This window comes from Chelonia mydas, chromosome 6 (assembly GCF_015237465.2).
Source record: "Chelonia mydas isolate rCheMyd1 chromosome 6, rCheMyd1.pri.v2, whole genome shotgun sequence".
NCBI classification, from domain to species: Eukaryota; Metazoa; Chordata; order Testudines; family Cheloniidae; genus Chelonia; species Chelonia mydas.
Genome location: NC_051246.2, coordinates 107,082,674 through 107,104,619, shown reverse-complemented (window position 1 = coordinate 107,104,619; position 21,946 = coordinate 107,082,674). Strand labels below are relative to the sequence as shown.

General features: G+C 40.9%; 1 long non-coding RNA gene across 1 annotated transcript in view; it reads right to left on the bottom strand.

Moving 5' to 3' along the window:
* Positions 1 to 2,747: 2,747 nt before the first annotated feature.
* Positions 2,748 to 21,946, bottom strand: part of LOC122466165 — a 32,832-nt gene continuing 13,633 nt past the window's right edge. Inside the window, exons 2-3 of the long non-coding RNA XR_006291477.1 lie at positions 6,724 to 6,914; positions 2,748 to 4,694 (exon numbers count right to left, since the gene is read on the bottom strand). This is a non-coding gene — a long non-coding RNA (uncharacterized LOC122466165). The remainder of the gene's footprint in view (positions 4,695 to 6,723; positions 6,915 to 21,946) is intronic.

The following is a 21,946-nucleotide window of genomic DNA, read 5'->3' as shown; positions in this document are numbered from 1 at the left end:
GGTATTCTCTCAAGATGGGAAAAACACCAGAACCATTTACCTGCCCATACTCAAGCTGCCCCAAACATGGGGGCCAGATAAATTAGAACCTAGAGCCAAAAATATTTGACTCTTGTGTTTCTGCAAACCTAGTTTTTCCCATCTTGGCTTGAGCAGTAGATATCAAAATAGTGCTGAGCAAAGTTGTTTCAAAAATAAAGATTTACCATAATCTCATCCCAAGCTATTACTTTAAGTAGGTTCAAATAGTCTTCCCTCCAATCTCCAATCAGTGGTCTTTCTTCATGGCGTAGCTCATGTTCTCAGAAGGTTCCCCTGAAACAGACATGAGATGCTTCTGATATGGGAAGGTCTCAGAGAAACCTAAATTTGAATGCAGCCTCCTTCTAGGTCCATTAGGACCTAGATGGCCAGACCAGTAGAAACACCAGCAATGATGAGAAAACTGTTGGAAAGAGTGAGTTAGGGATCATGGTAAAGGAGTTGGGGCAAGGGAGATAGACGTGAGAAGTAAGTAGTCCTATTAAAAGAATGGGAGAGTGAGAAAGGCAATGGAAAGAGGAAGATGGAGCTAGGAGAGAGAGGAAGGTTTGAGGGAGGGGAAATCTCAAAAGGTTGCTATAAGTTTGGAAAAGCAAACAAAATTTGTTGTGACTTGTCTATTTGTGCTTGATGAGGAATCCATACAAAGACTGTCTCTGATTTTATAAATATCTCTCTAGAGGCCATCAACTATCCCTTTAAAACCCATTTGCTGTAATAAATGGACCTGCACACTGTTCCCTCTAAGCTGTGTGCATGTGCGCGCACACACAGATCCTAAACCCCATGCACACAGTGCAACACCGTGTGCACAAAAATTTGCACAGAAGCACAATTTGCACAGAAGAAATTTTTTGCTCACACGGCCTGTCAAAAATTAGAGGGAACATTGGACCTGCATATGGAGATTTACTGAGATCATTGTTTTTAAATGGATGGCATAGGTCTGTCCAAAACCACGGCCCTACATGCATGCCCCTAATTTCACATGAAGTTTAGCTAACTAAACATTATCTATAAACTGCAAAGTGTTACTAAGGTCATTCACTCGGAAAGGTAGAAACAGAACTCAGGGGTTCCTAGCTACCAACTTTCTGCTCTGTCCTCTAAATAAGTGGCCTGTACAGGGCACCATCACTGCCTCCTTCCATGCCTCCCTCATATCAAATATTTGCAAGAATTTCAGATTAAAAGTTACTTTTCAGTTTCAAAAATGCAAGGACTGGGGAAATGATATAGGAATACATGATAGAGAAATGATATATTAATAGAAAATGCTGGTACAATAAAGCTTGGTGAACTCTTCAAGTGGCTGATTTCATTGAAAAATATTATATCTAGTTATACTAAAAACACACTAGATTGTCACAACAAAGACACTCAACACCACATACGTAGTTTGTTTACTTTTTGCACATCAGGCAGAGAATGAAAGAGAGAGGAGTCAATTTCATTTGTATTTATTGCCTGCTTCTACTCAGTTTCTCATACATTAGCAGGATGCTGCAATGTTTGGACTACAAACAATGCAGGGAAATGCTGTTCCTTTAAAATTAAGCTTCCCATGGACAATTTTTTAAACATCATGGAAGCTTTTCAATTTCATTATATAAAGTTGATTTACAAAATTCTATATTCTGATCTTAAATTGAATTGACAGTGTCTCACATAAGGAGTAAGATTAAAAAGCAATAATGAATTCTATTCTTGGCGTGCAGACACAAACCTGACTGGAACCTGGAAGTTGAGTGCCACCATGCACTTTCTTCCATGCCATTCCTCAGACACCATTACACAGCGCATGATTAACGTGTGGTTCTAGACTGAAAAGTGACTGTGTATGACTAGCAGCCTCTTAAGCAGATCATCTCCCAGTGTGTAATTAGTGTCACATCTGCCTACTTTCCTGACAAAATTAAATTTTTGTTGTTTTTTATTCCTCTTAGTACTGCATAGTCAACACATCTAGGAGAGTGAGATTCTATTCCTTCTTTTACATTATCAGCGGAGTTGTTTACTAAATTCCAGTCAATGACACCTGTGCAAAACTAACTGACGTCATCTGGTTATATAGATATGTGACAGGGTGGCTAGGGCTAGTGGGGGCTCAGCCCCCCAAATCTCTCTCCCCCTAAGGGCGGAGCCATGGATGGGACTGGGTGGGTTGGCACCTAGGCCCACCCAAATCTGAGCCCCAAGGTCACACCCCCAGAAAAAAAAATTAAAGAATAAGCCCGGTCACTGGCCGGGGGGCAGTCTTTTAGTAAAGATGCTGCTGCCTCATACCGCGCCACTCCACTTCCCCTCAACACAGGCTCCGATTCCACCTCATGCCATTCAGTGCCAGTTACTACCTCCCCGCTGGCTGATTGTTTGGGAGCTGAGAGCCAGTCAGGGTTCTGACCAGGCCCCTCTGACAGTGTGGGGGAAGAAGTAGTGTGCCCACAAGGCTGAATGGGGTCACGAAGCACCCAAACTACCATTCCCATGAGACCTGAAGAAGAGCTCTGTGTAAGCTGGAAAGCCTGTCTCTTTTGCCAACTGAAGCTGGTCCAGTAAAAGATATCACCTCACCTGCCTTGTCTCTCTGTAATGGGGCATTTCAGGCAGACAAATTAATGCTGAACTGACCCAAAATGAAACATTTCAACATTTCAAAATACAATTTTTCTGAATTTTTATTACACACACACACACACAAATGATATTTCTTTTATCCCAATTTGGATGTTGCAGGAAAGAAATTCTGTTTCTTATCAGCTCTAATAAACAGATACCATTCCCTCCTATGCTGGCTCTACTCAGCTATAATATGTTCTACAGCCACACATACAGGAGTCAAACAATGAAATTCCGTTCACATATTGAACCGCTTGGGTAGAAATTATCTCTCTTAGCTCCATCAACTGCACTTTAACTGATGTTTGCCACTGTCTTTACTCTGAGCTCTCATTACTTCTTATTTTAGGATATCCCTCAAGCTACTTACTCTCCAAAAGTGGGAATCCTGTGATGATGGTATCTGGTAGCTCAAAGGAGGGAAATTATTTACCCGGAATTCTGCTTCTTTGAAGATATCGCTACACAGGAGTCTCACTCTCCCGTTGCCCCTCAGAGTTTTGAGGAATGTAGCTGAGGTGGTGGTTTTTGTTCTGGCTTTTAATGTTGCATTCCCAGCAATTATTTTTTGGCATTCATTGTATACATTTCAGCGTTCACAATCTGCACAATTTTATTGCAAGCCTTGCAATATTTGATATTTTTATAAAGCTCCAGCCCCTGGAGGCAAGTGATTAGGGTTGAGTCTCAACTTTCATTTTTTAAAGAGAGTACATTTTTGGGGACTGGGGCAGTCCGGCATTTTTATTTATTTGATTTCTGATTGGCTGGCTCAGGTAATGCCAAGTTGGTTTACTCAGAGCTGTTTCTGCCTGTGACTTTTCACATCTTGCCCCAGGATAAATCCTAACTCTGACAGACCCCAAGGATGCTCCTGTGACATATTTGCACTTCTCTCCGCTCAGTGGATCACATTCTGGCCCCTGCTCCTGACCCTATATGCAACTGCAGTGGCATATCAGAGCTGTATGGAGGCAGCAACAGACATGGGAGCGTAAGCCAGTGACTGGGACAATGTAAGCAGCCCAATGCTGCACCTTCGCAGCTCCTAGTATATAGATGCGTTTGCTGTTCTTGGCACTCTGGGAATTCTGAGCTGCAGAGCAGTTCACACAGGGCACAAGTAAGGTCACTGCAAGATAGAGCAGCCTTGTTTCAGGCCCTGCAGCCAACCAGAATCTGGGCAGCACAAATAAGGTGTAAAACTGCCTCCGCTCCTCCTGGGCTATGCTGTAGGAGACAACACCAAACCTAGCTCAGAGTCTTTTGCCTGCTCATCAGAGCCTCTAGGGAAACCAGGTCCTGGAGAGCATTTCTCTTTATTCTGTCTTTGGCTTGGATTCCCAAGATACCTTAAGGGTATCTTAGAAGGACTGTTCTCCCAACAGCCTCAGAACCTTCTAATCCTACATCCCTTTTTTCCTTTTATTAAATGGACAGCACCAGATATGGCATCTTGCTGTTTACACCACTCTCACCCCAGGAAAGGCTTATTCAAAGGGGACACCTTGAGCCCCTTTGCACTAGCATAGTTAGAGAGCATCCCTTAGTGATTCCTTCCCCGCATCCAAAAAAAAACCTAAACCACTTCAAGATTAGTGTGACCCCCATTAGAAATCTCCTCTTCCCCCCCCCCCCCCCACCCCATACTCTCACTGAGGGTAAGACATCAGCCCTCCATCAATCTGCCCTGAATATTAAGGAAAAAATCCCCCTTTATGGCACCCTGTCCTATAGGTGTTCCCATCAAACATATACACACGCACAAAGCATATAGTCATTTTATTACACCATTTGGCATTCTCTGACTTGGTAGGAAAGATGGCCTTCTAGCAAAGTATTTGACTGGGAAGATCTAGGTTCAACTCCCAGCATGACCACAGACTCCTTGAATGCACTTGGACAAGTCACTTGGTCCAAAAGTGAACACTGGTACTGGAAGTGGAACTTGACTTCTCTTGGGCTTGATTTTCAGAAGTTCTGAGTACTCACAAATCCAATTGTACCCAACAGGAGCAGTGGGTGAGCAGCACCTGCAAAAAAGAGAGGCCCAAGGTTTCTCACCTCAAACACTCAAAATCAGTGGCCACGTCTGAAAATTTCATCTTTCATCTTTCTGTCACTCTATTGCAATCCATAAAATAGGGACAACAATACTCCCCTACCTCAGACAGGTGTCACAAGCATAAATTCATTCATTCGTGAGGCACTTCAATAATACAGCTATAGGAGCTACACAAGGACACAGATTCCCTCATCTTCAGTAACTATTCTTAAAAGAAGGGGCATGACTGAGTTATTGGTGTCCATATTATTCACAACACTAAACTTCCAAAGGATAAAAAAAAATTCAAACAACATGTGATATCAGGAACTCCCCTTTCATCTCTTCATAGCAGGAGGGCTCTGTTCCTTTGGCGATGGTATGTATTTCAGTAAGGAGGATTCCCTATTGTTCCCTGCCACCCCCAACCCCCATTTCTTATGGTGCCAACTTGGTGATTTACTCTGCCCTGATTTTTTATTTTTGTCTTAGAGGTCCCTTTTCATGTGGCAAAGGAGGTTCATTTAATAATGTCCTCTTAATCCCAGAGCACTATCAGCAGGCTTTTTGTTCCAATTGTTTGACTGCTTTTTAGAGATTATAGGAAACTTCACTGTCATCCATCGCACAGTGAATAAGTAAATTTAAATGATTAGATAGATAGATAGATAGATAATGCACACAGTATATATACACATTTATATAGCTTGCAGAGACAAAAAAAATAAGCTACTTCTCCCTGTATGCCATACGAGAAAAATCAAATCAAGGCACAGAGAAACTGAAAAAAACCCTACATGTATCATTCACCTGATTTCAATTGTGACTCCCTTTGAACCTCGGCCAAATCATTTTGTACATTAAAAATTGGTCAGGGATGATAAGATTCCATTTTCATGGTTGGTAATGCAGAACCGGTGAAAGAATACAATTACAGACCCCTGAGTAAACTCTGCGAATGTCAACTTGATGTAAATGATCAAGTGTCGACAAAGGGGCTGGTGGAGGGGGAGGGAGCAAAGAGAAGAGGACAGGGAGAGAGGAGAGAAACAGAAAAGCTTCAACTTCCTCTGCAGTCTCTAAGATAGGGGCACGGATCACTTGCTGGAGGATTCTCTGCTCCTTGAGGTCTTTAAACTACAATTTGAGGACTTCAATAGCACAGATATAGGTGTGAGGTTTTTTTGTGGGAGTGGTGGGTGAAATTCTGTGGCCTGCGTTGTGCAGGAGGTCAGACTAGATGATCATAATGGTCCCTTCTGACCTAAATATCTATGAATAGTGGAGAACATGCACCTCCATGGGCCCTGTGCTTTGGGGCCCCGTCTTCCCCAAGCCCACAACATGCCCAGAGCCTGCTGCTGCTGCTCTGGGATCTCTTCAAAGCACTGGGAACGAGACACAGAAGATGTGCCCCTGCCCGTAGCAGGACCACAGAACAGAGAAGCCAGAACAGAATTTCTAAAAAAAAAAAAAAAAAAAAAAATAGAACTGCACTTCTTGACCCAGATATTAGTCCTGCAAGATCTTGGAGCCCTGAGTTTGCATTGAAGAGAGAACTCCAGAGACAGAAACAGTCTGTAATTTAACCCTTGAAGAGAGGATTAGAGACACTGCAGTTTCAAAAGTCCCAACAGCCTCTTGCCCCCAGCACAGCAAGCCTCCCACACAAAAGACTCTGGAAATTAGCCAGCCCTTAAGTGACCCTGCTCTGTTCCTCTCTCCCCCCTCCCCCGAGTGCCGCCTAGGACAGAATCAATATTTTATTACCTTGTTACAGAATATATTTGTTTTCATATTCAGATGAAATGGGAATATGAGAGAGAATAGCATGATACAGAAGGTGCTGATGCTTTAAGTCTGAAAAGTCATTTAACGGTATGTAGCAGTTTTCATCCAAAGATTTTAAAGTGCTTTACACACATTCACTTTATGTCACATGACATTCTTGTGAACTGGCTAAATATTCCCATTTTATAGATGTGTAAACTGAGGCACAGAAAGGTTAAATGACTTACCCATAGTCAGTAGCAGAGCTGGGAATGGGACACAAGACTCCTCAAACTCCATTTTAACCACTAGACCACATAGATTCCTGGTGATAAGTGTCTTTATATAGCCAGTTCTGCAGGCTACTTTTCCCCCCAAAGAAAGCCAGCACCAACATCAGTGGGTTTAATCTCACCAGGACAGGAGCTGAAGTGAAATTCTGGGGAACAATATAAGAACATACATTCAAGTCCCATCGCCATTCATGAGCTGAGAGAAAGAGTGATTTCCCAATTTATTTTAGAATTATCATCTGAACTGATTAAAGCAGTTATCAACTTCAGTTGCTCTTTATACGTTGTCTTCATTTCACAATTCCAATGTTTTTTCATGTGCACACTGCATAAATTATTGAAACATTATTTTAGTTATCCATCCCCCTGTGACAGGAAAAGGTTTCCTGAAAGCAAGTCTCTCCCTAATCAGTTTTGTTTGTCTTGGTTTCTCCTCTCAATATTGCCACTACTTTTAGGTTAGTGAACAAGTAACACTAGTTTGCTTTTGCAGAGAACAAAAAGCACTGTGGGCTGATAAAGACAGGGTACTAAATTACAGGGTTACTTCAAAATACATCATCAGTGGCTAGGAAACAATAGGCTTCCAAAACTTTTAGCAAACTGGGTGGGAAAGAAAGATAATATACTGAAGTTACACAGCGTGGGGATGTCTAGTTCCCAACGGCTCAGATTCCTATTGAGCTTTAACTTCAATACATAACTCCCCTGGTTTATAACTACCTCCAGAATTGGTCATTGAGAATATAAGGCCATGAAATAAGCTAGCCCCATGATGCTAGTACATAGGCTCAGGTTTATATCTTATATAAAAATGGCATAATAGGATTGTCTATTTCTAGCCTTGTGCTCAATTCTTTTTATACACTAATACATCAACAAAATCTGATCACCATAGCAGGGCATTGTTACAGATACATTTAGAACATCATATTTCCTACTTGCTATTCAATTATTTGTATTGCATTCTAATTACCAGTGTAATAAAAATTAATGTTGTTCCTACACACAAGATCTCTGGATGCCGCAAAAAGAACCTAACCATGACTGACTTTGGCATGAGGGTGACACAAGTTTTGTTTAGTTTCGGAAGGTGTCTAAAATCTGGTTAACTACCTGTACTTTAAAATCAGCTCCACTCAAAATATCTCAAGTAATATTATTAAAGAGTCAAGTGAAGATCAGAATGTTAGCAGACCAGTTCTGCTTTTGAAGTTTCAAATAAAATGAATGTTAACTAGTGCAAAATGTTGTAATTTCTCACCTGCACATATGGCTTAAGACAAATTTGAATACTGAGTGTTATCTGAATCTTAAACTTTGAACCACAATATACAAATACGGCTGGGGAAGTGGGAAGCTGCAGTCAAATCCCTTTGCTTTCAGTCTGAAATTATTTAAACACCAGATTTGATTTTTTTTTTCCCAGTCCCTCTCCTTGATTCCTTTAACTGTGTACCCTATATTTTATTCATGGATCCCCTAAACAGCATAAAATGATTATTTTCATCCATGTCACAAACATATTAACTGGCTTGAGCCTGTTAACAGGGGGGTTAAGTCAACACATATTATCCTTTTGACAAACTTTACTGAGTGTTGCCAGTCTTTGCAGATCATTATAGAAAATTAAATGCAGTTTGTCTTTATCAAATAAGGAAAACAGACCATCTTTTTCCTTATGGAAACAGAGCTAGTCAAAAAGTGAAAAACATCACAGGTAACATGCACGACCTTATTTCCTATAAAACCCAGTACAATCTCTTTCATAACATGTAGAAGTGACCATTTTTATCAATATACTGCCAAAGCTCTAAAGAAATTCTAGATTTGAGATGTAAAATCTGCAGCTCTAATACTAAATAGTGAAAAATAACTGGTCCATGTTAAATAATAAATATTTCTTTGCATATTTGTAGCTTTAAGTTCTGAACTTCTTACCATCTCATATATTTTTCACCTGATCATTTTGAAATGATCTCATAGGATTGATACTTTTATTAATAATAATTAATATGTATGCATTGCTTGTCATATTGAAATTGCTTTACAAACACACACTCTAGTTAATAGAGCTGGTGGAAAATTTTCTATCAAAATGTTTTTTTGATGGGAAAATGGCTTTTTTTAACTGAATGGATTTTTTTGTGAAAAAAATCTCTTTTCATAAAAAAGAATTCTTGGTTTTTCAGCAACCCCCCCAAAAATTTTGACCACAAAAAATTTCATTTGTGTCACAAATTATCTCGTCGGGTTTGCTTAACTAACCCTTACCACAGCCCTGAAAGGTGAGTATTTCCCCCCTTTTACTGATGTCTAAACTGAGACAGAAGGTGAAATGCCCACATGGGCAAGATGGTGGGCTCCTCTTGCATGGAAACTTCACCTCTAATTGAAATCAGTGGACATCAAAGATGCTCAGCATTTGGCAGGAGGCACTCAGCATCTCAAGGGCTAAGCCCTCAGGAACTTACCCATAGAGAGTTAGGAGAAGAACTTGTGACTATGTCTGATTTGAAGTCTTACATGCAGATCCCTGGACTGTTATGGGCAGATCTCCCTCTCCCTAGACAAGAAATGGATTCTTTCCTTTAAAGAAAGATTTATTTTAATTTTTAAGATGTACCTAGGCAATTTTACAGGGAAAAAGCTTGATTTGAAAATATCAGAAACCTCACCATTGCTCACTCTGATAGGTGAGCAACTCAATCCTTCTAGCCCCTTCAGTGAATTGCTGAATGGCCAGAAAATAATTACTGACTGCCCACCCTCCAGAGGAGAAATATGGTCTTGTGGTTAAGAATCAAGCCAAGCATACTGTGGTTAGAGGAGGAAAGAAAGAGTTAGGAGACCTGTAGTCTAATCCTGGCTCTGTCACAGTCTTTCTGGGCAACCTTGGGCAAGTCATTTCAATGCTATGCCTCAGTTTACGCACACACAAGCTCTTGCCAGCTTTTTTTTCAGCTGCATCTCTAGAGCTTATTTGTTTTGACTCCAGTATGAAACTTTAAAATGTAGTTCTTATATAAGGTAAAACACAGGCACATTGAGGTAACAGACAAATGACAAAAGAAGTTACAGTTTTCTCTCAAATGAATGGAATATGATGTACTTAGCTTCTTTGAAACACACACATTGATTCACAGAGCAGAGAAGCTGCTATAGCAATCAAGATTAGAGCTCTTCAAATAGCAGATTTTTATTATTTATTATTATTATTATTTGGTTCTCTGGCATTTCCACAAAATTGGGAAAAAAATATTTTAGGTCAACCAGAAAATTAAATTTTTCCAGATTTTGGTAAATCAAAAAGTTGAAAAAATAGTTTGGGGCTATGTTTAGTTTGACCCCCCAAAAAATGTTTTAGTCTGATTTCAATCCTGGGGTGGGGGGTTAGTGATGTTTCTATTAAAAAAAATAAAATTGAAGGAAATTTATAAACAAAGTCATTCTGGGCCCCCCCAAAAATCGGAACATTTTGTTTCAAAAGTATCAAAATGAAATGTTTCAGCGTTTTCAGAGTTTTTTTGGTTTTGGTTTTTCATTTTTTTTTATTTGTTTTGTTTTTTTCCAGCTGAAACAATTAGCTGAAAACTGACAAGAAGTCACAAAGTGTCATTGAATCTGCATATTTTGCCAAAAATGTTTTGGACAGAAAATTTTGCCCAGCTGTAGTACAGACAGAGAGGCAGGGAATTAGGTGGGTGAAAGGCTTTCCAAACAAGGAAGCACCGAGTCAAGTGTTGAAATAACTCCACGTAAAGACTGTTGTAGCAATCTAACCTCAAGGTGACAAAGGAATAGGTGTAAGGGCCTCACCTGAAAGAAATTATTGCAACTTCTTGGTTATCCATAGATGGGGGTGGGGAAAAGCGCCACCCTGTCTGCTGGTTTGATCCTAGGTGGCATGCGACTAGTGCTTCACAGGGCATGTCTTCACTGCAGAGTTAACTCAGGTTATCTACACTCAAGTTATTTCTCTTGAGTTAGTCTAGTGCAAGTGAGAGTGTGACCATGCTACAAAATAACATTTGAGCTGCTGCCTCCACACTGGGACTATATTCACTCATGTTTGGCGCTAAGAATTCACAGGGTACAGCTCATGGTTCTTTGAGATGGATTAAGATGAGCCTCTCTATGAATTCTTTCCCAGTGAATCATGGGAAAACCAGTCTGTCTTTTTGGCATACATGAGAGAAATTATGGGAAGGCACTGAAGGACTAGTCTGCATCCATACCACAGAGCAGTAACATTAGCAGCTAACAAATTGTGCTCACTTGAGCATTAGCCTATACTTCTGAGGAGCCAGCCAACTTGAGTTAAATGTACCACCACACCCAAATTAAGGGTGGTCAGGGTTCAAGTTAGGGACAACAACTGAGTTATAACTCAAGTTAACCTTGCAGCAAAGACAAAGACCCACCCACCCCTTTCCCCAATGTGATGCTGGCACTGTTGCAGCCTGCAGTCCCCTCAGCTAGAGCCCCATTAATATAAAAAAGAAAGGGCTATGGCAGGGGTTCCTCAATTTGGGCCTTGTACCTTTGACATTCACTTCCTCTTTTGGTGCATGACAATCTTTAAAGCTTGCTGCAAGGCACATCTTCTCTCTAGCCCGCAGGACAATGGGTGAGGTAGGGACTGTGGTGGTGATTTTGTTAGTGGAGTCTATTAAATTTGGGTTTAGTCTCGGGGCTGCTGAGATAGTTTTCCTGTGAGTAATTGCTGGAGTCTGTTTATTATAGGAGATGTGTTTTTAAGAGTTTGTCCATGGATTGGGATGAGTTCTCCTTTGTTTAGTGTTATATTCATTTGAATAATAAATAGCAGAACTTTGTAAAACCAGGGAAATAGAGACAACTCACTGAAATCTGCTAGGGTACCTTGCTATGCACACCTATGGTACCTGAGCAGCACTTTAGATTCTACTGTGATGGGCACTAAAGAAAACCCTAACATGCATCAGCTTAAATTAATATTAATGTCCTGAACTAAGCGTGCTCTTTACCAGGTTATAGTGATGTTTTCGGTCTCAAGCTCACATTATTAGCATGCATTTGGTGCTCATTCACCTTACTTTATATGGTTGTTATCTTGTTTCACCAGGTGTCTAGTTTGTATAGTGTGATTGTCATGTCTCTGAAGGCTTCTGCGTATGGCACCCAGTGGTGCAGCATTATTGCTGTACACCTCATGCACTTTGGCATCAGCTCTTCAGTGTGGTGGGATTGTATACTGTGTGCAACATGGAACCATTATATATTAACGTGGTGTGCGCCACGCTGCAGCACCCCTCAATATTCGTGTCTCCCCACTGAAGTGCAGCTGTGCTATCTATGCTGGATATGCTCCTCTGTCTATCATTACTATGTTCGGTATGCTATACTCACTATTACTACATTTTTACCTTATTAATATTGTTACATTTTCTGCTGTGAATATTGGCATAGCTATATTATGGAGTACAACTCTTACGTAGTAGTGCTCTGCTGCATAAGTCTGTAGTTTACTGTTCCGAGCTCTGAGTGGTGTTAGCAATGGGCAGGCTGTGATGGGCTGTATTAGTACCATGCATTCTTTGCTGTGTTGATGTACTTTATTATTTTTGCTGGTGCTGTAGCATGGGTTGTGCTGCATTACTGTGTCTGGCCTTTTGCAGTGTAATTAGAAGATCTTGTCAGAAATTGGAACTTCTGTGCCATGGGAAACTCCAACATTTAAAAAAAAATATTCCAAATCAGGGAAAAAAACCCAAAATTTTGAAATTTTCTGCAAAAAAAATATTTCAGATCTATTAAAATGCTTTGTTTCAATAAAATCTAAGTTTTCTTGCAATGTTGACTTTTTAATTTCTTTATAATATAAAATATATGTCTAAACAAAAATAATTTCGCTATGTAATATCAAAATGTTCCATTCAATTTTATTCATTTTGGTTTTTTTTAACACACAAAGGTTCATTGAAATTGACACATGGAAGATTTAGATTTTGATAAAACAGCATTTTCCAATGGAAAAAGGATCCACCGGAACATTTTTGACCAGTTCTAGTAAATTGTACATATCAACACTGTGTGCTCACATTTGTGTTGCAATTTATTCCTTTTAGTGAACTGTTGTGGCAACATGTTGTGTGATTTTGCTGTTGTACCGCTCAACACATTGTGGTTGTATGATGCTGATTTTGTGTGCTGTGCACTTATTCACTCATTACCACCATTGTGTACTGTTGGCCTGCATTGCATAGTAAGGGTGTGCACTCTGTGCGATGGTCTGCATTTTGCTGTGTTAGCTTTATTGTAGGTGTTTGGGCTGTATTAATTTTGTGTGATCATGGTAAGTTGTATTAACATTGTAGCCTTTGTTCTGTACAGCTATGAAATGTACTGTGAGAACACTGGGCAGGATACGGTGTTGTATAAATGTATTGTGCACCACTGTACAATAGTGGTTTGGCATATTTTTGTGACTGTGCTGTAGAGTTGTTCATTATTATTGTCATTTGCGCTGTAGTGTAGGGATGTGTTACATTAATGTTGTCTGGTTTCAGCTGGTATGCTAATGTTATATCATTGTGCACTCTGTGTTGAGAGGTTGTGCTGGATTTATATTGTGTGCTGTGTATTATAGTAATGTTGTCTAAATTGCGCTTGAGTAGCTGTGCTGTTTATTATATTAGTGCAATGTGGTGTCAGTTTCTTGTGTGACGTGTTGCCAGGCTTGCTGTAAGAGCACAGACGACTATGTTTGTATTGCGTATGGTTATGTGCTGCGTGAATGTACTGAATTAATGCAATGTGATCTGCACTTTTGTTGTTATTTTGCATTAGTGTTGTGGGCTCTCTACTTTTGGTTGTGGTGTATTAGTGTCAAAATCTTTTGTGATCTGTTGCTGTATGGTTGTGGTGTAGCCTCTGATACAATGACAGCTTCATCCCTTCATAATGTAGAATTTTAAAAGAACAGCAAAATATATAGGAATCTTTACATTAAAAATACAGCATAATTGTATAATTACAGTATTTGCATCATGCTAAACAGATTGGCTGGGTTATTTCACATTCTTTAAAGTCGGGATGGCATCAGGCCTATGGTATTTCTAAACCGTTTTGCATGTCTCCAGTTGTATAATGAAACACCACAAATTCTACCCAGCAATACTTGTGTTTTTCTAAGTACCGCATTAGGGGCATAAAATTACCAAATGTACTGATGCACTTACCAACAGTGAACTAAAATCTCTTACCTCTCACCCACAAATTAAGACACTACAGATTGTTTTCTTTTTTACAATGCTGAGGTAATAAATATATATCTTTTATTTCAATAACCATTTTAAGAAATGCGGAAGGAGCCCACACTATAGTTCAGCAGTTAATTTATAGGAGCATAGCCTCTTGAGTAAGTATGTAATAGAAATACACAGCATTTATTTCCCTCATTTGAAATCCCTCTTCCCTGACACACAGACAGACACACAGACACAGATCACTCCAGCCCAAATTGGACTTCAGAAAAGAAGCGTGGACTTCTTTCCTATCATCCCTGATTGCCCTGTGGGTTGAGGAGTGGCCAATTTAAAGCATGCATACAGTCTGGGGATACATGAATCATGAATCATGTTTGATGTATGGAAAGGCACAGTCATTCTGAAAGGCTGCAAATGCAGTCATCTGCTTTTTAAGTAAAAAAAAAAAAAAAAAAAAAAAGCAGCAGCAGCCTTCAGAACAACAACAACAAAAGGAGAGATGAAATACCTGGGAAATATTTTTTAAAAGATACTGTCTTTGCTTTTTTATTTTTAATTGGGTTGGAAAGGGTTACTTCATTATGCAGCAAATTAGAAAATTCATAATTTATCATTGCACCCAGTCGAAATGCCACCCAACTGAGTCGCACCCCTGCGAAAACCATCACATAGTAACAAACTGTCAAAGCCTGCTGCAGCCGACGGGCAAAATTAATATGCAAATGTATGCAAGAAATTAAAAAGCAGAATTACCCAGGCAAATGAGGTAGCTATACTTGAATTGTTAGAATTATGAATAATTACTGCGAATTTTCTGCTCCTAATATAACTTGTTTTTTGATAAACAAAGACTTAATTATCGAGATGCGCTGGAGAATTTCCGTGGCGCTCATTAATCTTGCAAAAAAAACAAGTCCCTGGTGCCCAAACCGTAATGAAGAGCGCGTGCCCTGAATCTTCAGAAAGATCAGAGGCACCAGGGTGCCAGGGCTGGAGAAAAAAATGACAGTACCAATGTCCCCTCCTGTACCCTGGAGTGTCATAACGTCTTCCACTAATTATCAAAGGGACTTATTTATGCCAACAGCTGAGCTATAAGTCCAATTTACGATGCCTTAAGCAGTGGTGAAATGATCTGTTGATGTGCTACGGAAATGCCATCTTGCAGTAGCTCGATTTGGTCCCAGAGATACCAACACGATGAGGACCCCTCTGCTCCTCTGCTAATGGATGCAGCATGACAGACCATAATACACAAGAGGGACAATCTTTTAGGACCGGTCTCAATGGTCCTCCATTAATCTTGGTTCTGCAGTGCTGTGGTGTCCATGGGAACAAGGGCATTATCATAAGCACTGGTTTTAAATGTCCCCATTAGGGACTGCACTACAGAGGAGGGCTGTGTGGGGTAAGGGTATGGGGGAGATAGTCCACTATGAGTTTACATTTTCTGTTATGACCTGGCTTCCAACTGCAATGGACAGTTTAGGGAATTTTCTCTTCCTAAATATCATATAGAAAACAACAAAGGGGGAAGTAGCTAAGTGTGCAGTGCGGTGCTGCATGCTCGTCTCCTCTGTTTTTACAGCTAGAAAATCAGCTTGGCCCTGGTGGGCTGAGATAATTTACCATAAGAAAGCAAAGGGAAAATAACCCCAGGTACTCTCAGCGCAGACCAAATCGAACCCGCTGTGAGCTTATTATTACTTAAAAACTGGCATCTAAGTGGAAATGACTGACTCTCTGTCATTATCCCTATTACCACCATGATAAACCCAAGCAGATAAGGCAAAATTATAAAACGTCAGTTCTGGAGCTCGGAGGCTACTTCAGGAGCTCAAGGCAGCCGGCATTTTCAAATGCATCCCTTCTGAATTCAAGTCCCCAAATTTCCTGATGCCTTGACAGAACCATTTCACTGCATAGGTAAATTGTCACCTTTTAAACCAGGGCATCTGTCATTTTTATACAAGGCTTCACCACTCCCTCATTCTCTCCCCTAATTCTCCAATTTTTCTACATACACAGAGGCTACACAGCACCATAACATTTGAAATTTTTATTCTTACAGCCTGCGCACACACTAAAAGGGGAAGAGGTGGGGGGAGAAACACCTTTAACTCTGATAAAAATGCTACATCTCCAGATCATTCATCTCTGGGTTTTATTTTTTATGCAGAACGGGGAGCAGCTTGCCTGCTCCTGTATCACCTTCCCTGAGATTAATTCTCACTGTGATAGTAGGTCGAGGTGAGAAGAAATGAGCAAACACAAGAAATAAAATGCAACCCAGAACCTTCATCTTCATATCCAGTGCTGATCCCTACACTAGCACCCTCTACCACCTTAAGCAAAGAGGCCACCACTCCCGAGCCAGCCCCTTCTTTCTCCCTTCCCCTTATCCAGGGTCCTCTGAGGGTACATCTACACTACAACCACTAAAGCAGCACACCAACAACATGGCAGCTGGGCTGCTGTAGCACTGTTGTAACACTTCCTACGTTGACAGAAGGGGTATTTCCATTGAAGCAAGTAACCCACCTCTCTCGGAGGCAGAATCTAGGTCAATGGAACAATCCTTCCATCTACCTACCCACATCTACACCAGCAGTTAGGCTGACCTAACTACAGTGCTCAGGGTGGGAAATTTTTTATAACCTTAAGCAACTTAGCTAGGTTGACCTAAATTTTAGATGTAGGCCAGGCTTCTGTAACTCAGCACAACTCCCACTTAATAAGAAAAACAACCAGGAAGGAATGCACCGTGAGCAGCCAGTGTTCAACAACATCTCTCTCATGTTATCATGGCCAAGAAACAAGATTGTGCTGAAACAGGTATGTCCGAGTATTCCTCCCACCCCATCTTCCATGACCCAAATAGATTCCACATTCCCCAAACAGAAAATGGCTAGATCTGCAACACAACAGAATAAAAAGTGGCATTTTTTGGTAAGAAATAAAGTGGATCAAACTCTGAAGTCAAATAGAATTTCCCTGGAGTTAAACAAAGAATAGAATTTGACCCAGTCAGGGAAGTGCTGTCTCGGTCTGAACTTGTTAAATTTGGCAGAGCCTGCTGATAATTCAGCTTTACACCTGTTTGGAGGTATGGGGCATTAGGAGGAGGATCCACTGAGAAGAGGTGAGGTGGGAAGGAGAAGTAATGGAGTGTTATCCAAAGTTCTTAAGGAAGTAAATTCTCTCTCTCTCCTTTTTTTCATGGCAATAGGGGAGTTTAATTTTCAACTCTTTCTATTGCCAAGGCAAGTTTTGTACACAGAGCACCATGGTTACCACAGAAACCTGCACACGAGTGTTTCGCAGTCCGCTTAATAAGTGTTACCACCTCGGGCTGAGTCATGTAAGTGTTGGGGAAGCTCGCCTGATCCCTGCGCTTTGATAGCATGATGCTGCTGAACCTGCTGCCATCTCCCATCTATTTCAAGGTACAGGATATATGGGATCATGCTACTGTTGACACTAAAGCCTGTTTCTCAGCTAAATGCCCACAGTATCAGTCTAAACAGTTTATGGTGATAAAACTGCAGTCGGAATAATGCTGTGCAAGGGAGGAGCCTGTGAAAAACCCTGCAAGAAGTCAGATTGCCTTCAAGGTAGGTTTCCCTACCTTACAAGATTATTTCAGTGGATATTGCACAGTCCTCTCTCCATCAGATGGAAATTATTTCCCCTCCCCCAGTCACAGGCACCTGTCCTGCATGTAACCATTACCACTTTAAACCTCATCTTTTTCATTTATTTTTCTTATCTTGGTGAACGGGAAAATGGGGAGCTATAAGCAGAGCTGAGCAAATCCACTATGAAAATTGTGGAGGATGGTGCTAGACTCAGTGTACCTGTCCTAGAGGTGGGGGAACAGCTGCAAAAGGAAAGCAATTTGTACAAAATTTCAAAGTAGCAGATCGCTTGCTGCAACTTGAAAAGCCCTTCTATTGAAAAAAATATCAAACTTGAGAGGGAGTTGAGGAGAGACAGGTGGGTTCTCCAAAATGCTACACTAGATGAGGAAAGTGAATAACGTTAGGAGCCAGGAGATCCTAAGCTCTGGCTGGCCCTAATGCTGCTTGGTACTTATGTTCATTAATTAGTTTTTAAGTAGGACAATTGCAGCTGCTGAATTTTACAGATGAAGAAACAGAGTGGGGGTGTTAAGTGACTTGCTGAACAGGATATTCTGATCCTTTAAGAGAGGCATTAACCTAGCATGGCTCTGTTCCAGGTTTCAATTCAGAACAGGGGAATTCTGGGAGGTGTAGTTCCCCAGACTGATGGGCGTGGAAGGCCTTTCAGCAAGGGACGCTGAGAAAGACTGCCAGGGTATACAAGCAGCTATTCCATCAGAACAGAGAGAGGCAGCAGGGCTAAGAAAAAGGATAAGAGCTCTGGGACTCTTCAGGACAAGGACCTCAGAAAACCTGGGAAAGCTTTTAAAGAAGCCAGAGAAAGGGCCTAGAAAGAGGCCTAAAAAGAGAGTCAGATGGCTGGATAAAGGAGTCCAAAGAGGGGATGTTGCTTTTGCTAGAGAGAGAGCCAGGTTCCAAGAGGGGAAATCAGTGGACTTTGACAGAGCACAGGAAGTAGTCTTAGTGGAAGAGAAACAGGGAAAGTTGTTGATCAGAACGATGGTGGCTTTCTTGTCGAAGAGTACATCTACACTACATTTTAAAACCTGCAGCAGGGAATCTTAGGGCCCACAACATTGTAGATGCTCTAAAGCCGAGGAAGGATGTGGGTTTCAGACCCTGAGCCACAATGTCTACATGGCTGTTTTTAGCACCATAGTGTGAGCCCAATTCTGTATACTCAGGCTCTGGGAATTGCTGCCCTAGGTTTTAAAATGCAGTGTAGACAGACTTTAAGACTTCCAGGCTGGAGCTCCCATCTAACTCCAAGAGACCAGCAGGGGGCAGAAACCGACAGATCCTTGAGGGAGGGCTGTGACCAGGGAAGAGACTGGATAAAGGACTTGGACTTTTGTTTACTCCAGAAAGGGCAGTTTTTGGTTTACCCAGATGGCTGAGCTACTCAGTCAGCACAAGGAAACTGCAGCACAGCCCCCTTTGCATAGAGGAAAAGTAGGGTACCATTTGAGAAGAACATAGGTTGCCTCCAAGACAGTACCTAATGCCTCCGGCCACAGCGCTTCCTGGGCAAACTGCTTGAGTAACCCACTGGTGACTGTGTGGTTCGCCTCTGTGCCGATCCACAGAGGATATGAGTTATTGCAGCTTGCTGAAGCAGCTTGTGCTTTTAGCTCATCGGGTGAGGGAGGGGAGCAGAAGTGGCCTTATATAGGAATGGACTTAAGCACTTCCTGAACCACAGCCTGAGGCAGCAGCTGCACAGGGAGGTCCTCTCTCGCATCTTCCAGCCACCACAACTAGTGGTTGTATAAGCAATCGTCTTACCCAGAGAATGTCACATATCTGACTGAGGTGGATAATTTTGGAGGGGGTGGTGGTTAAAATTCTGGCATCACCTCACTTGTCTCCCATTTGCAAACAATTGCAATAGCTCTTGTAGAACAAATGACTTGTTCCAAACGGTGTCCTTTCCCCAGTATTATGGGTTGTGATCATGAGATCTCAAGTGAAGGTTTCAGTTCCATGTAAATGTGTTACCACTTTGTTTGATATAAATCAGCCTCTCTCACAGAAGCATAAACATGGTTTCAATCCAGGTCAGTGTGCTAGCAAGGGAACGCTAGAGGAAAATATACGATGTGCACCTTTCCAACAAAACAGTGGCTCACTCAGTCTGCTACATCAATCCCAAGGGAACCAAACAATTAAGTATATTTTTATAACAAATAGTTTTCGGGTGGAAGAGTTGTGCTCCAAGTATCAAATTGTCAGCTTGAGAGTTTCGACTGTGCTGAAGAGGGGGAAAATGGCTAATAATATTCCCAGTGACCCACATACCATGAAACATCTGCTGGCAACATGGCTGGCTTATTGCCCAAGTTCAACTATGAGCTATCTCCAGCTGATCTGCTTTGCCCTTACCATGATCAGGAGATGCTACTGCAAGCAAAGGAAATAGTTAGGAATACAAAAGTAAGTTGGCCATATCAAATTAAAAATAAACTACAACAAACTTGTCCATTAAAAAAAAAAACCACTACCACTATTTAATGTAAATCTTGCTAAATGTTCTCCCCACCCTCATCCCCACCCCCCAGAAAAAGATAAGAATATATAACATTTTTATTATGACCCTTCATGCTTGCAAAATGCAGGTTGTTAAGCTGTAGCTTTTGGCGATGTTTGTGCACAGTGTGATTAGACAAAGCTTTAAGGCAAAGAAAGCACTCAGAACAGAAGTACCTTTTGTACTGTCATATTCCACCATTGTATTAAGTACAGTATTATTCCGTTTGTAGAGACAGAAAACAATATTTTTAGAAGCACTTGTGTTCCCTCCTTGTTCTTACATCTGAAATGGTGTTACCCTGTCATGCAAGCACATTGATTTAACTTGACTGTCATCCTCCCCCTCCATTATTTAGGGTTATTACTTTTTGTTATTATTTTTATTCAAATCAGTAATTACTCTCCACTTTCACTTTTTTGTGATTTCTTTGTTCTTACATTTATGCATTCAGTCTCCTTTATAAATGCATGTGACTGCTCAGAATATAGCCATAATCATACCTAATATTGTTCAAATTAATAGTCACTCACTTGTGATTATTACTTCTTTTGCACCTTTTATTGCCAATGTAACAAACCTTGCCAACCCAATACAAAAAGGCTTTCAGCATTTAGTCTTCCCAACAGAGAATTCTCTAGTTACTCTGTAGAACTCGTTAGTCTCCATAAAGGCCGAAGAGTACCATTGATACAGTGGGAACAGAGGTCACTCTGTAACTCACTGGATAACTTGGCCTAAGGCAAGATTCACACCACTTTGATTCAACACAGAACCCACAGGAATGTTTGCTCTATCAAGCTAGCATCAGCCTATCCTTCAATATACACACGGCCTCTCAAGTTTTGTTTCAAGCTGTTGTGTTAAAGGGCCCAGTCTTGTGATGTGCTGAACGCCCAGAACTCCTAGTGATTTTAATGTGATTTGTGAGCGCGTAGCATTTCACAGCATCAGGCTCCAAAGCAGCACAACCGATGATCTCACCAGTCCTTAAGTACAGTATATGTAATGTTAAACTTCAAGAGTCAGAGTAACCAAGCCTCCAGCCCCCGCTTCCTCAAAGCCACAGAAATAGTCAGAAAAAACTCAGTGAACCAACCAGGCCCTAATGCCGTTGGACAAATACATCCATTTGCTAGCCTGGCCTGCTCACAACTTTGGGGAGCTGCATGAAATTCCAGAGCAGACAAAGTGAATGCTTTAGTGTTGGGCACAATGTACACCAACTGTATATTTAAAATACAAGGCTATAAAAACAAAGCAAATAAATATGACAGTGAGAGACAGCAAAGAAGATCCCTTAGGTACCATAGCTAGAAGCTTAATGGCAGATGATACTGCAAAATGTCTTCAAGATGGAGTATTTACAAACCCACTTTACAAGAATTTTGTGCCGTTCATCACAAGTCTAAGTCCTACCTTATTAGTTCCAATCCAGCTAAGTGGCTCTGTAAGTGTTTTCAAAGGTTTCCTTTGTTAAACACAGGTTGGGAAATCACAACATGCTATTCCAATTTCCCACCCCTGCCCTCCTATCAGAGAGATTTTTTTCAGCTTTGCCTCAACCCTTCTGAATATTCCAGACATGTAGGGTTCTTCATTTGATTCATTCTGATAATTTTTTTTAGTCAATATTACTTTTTAGACTATACTGGTATTGCAAATTAAATATTATTTATAGCTTTAATTTGTGTCCTGTTTGGATTATACATGCACAGGGCTAACTTGGCTATCATCATTATCATATTGTTTTATAC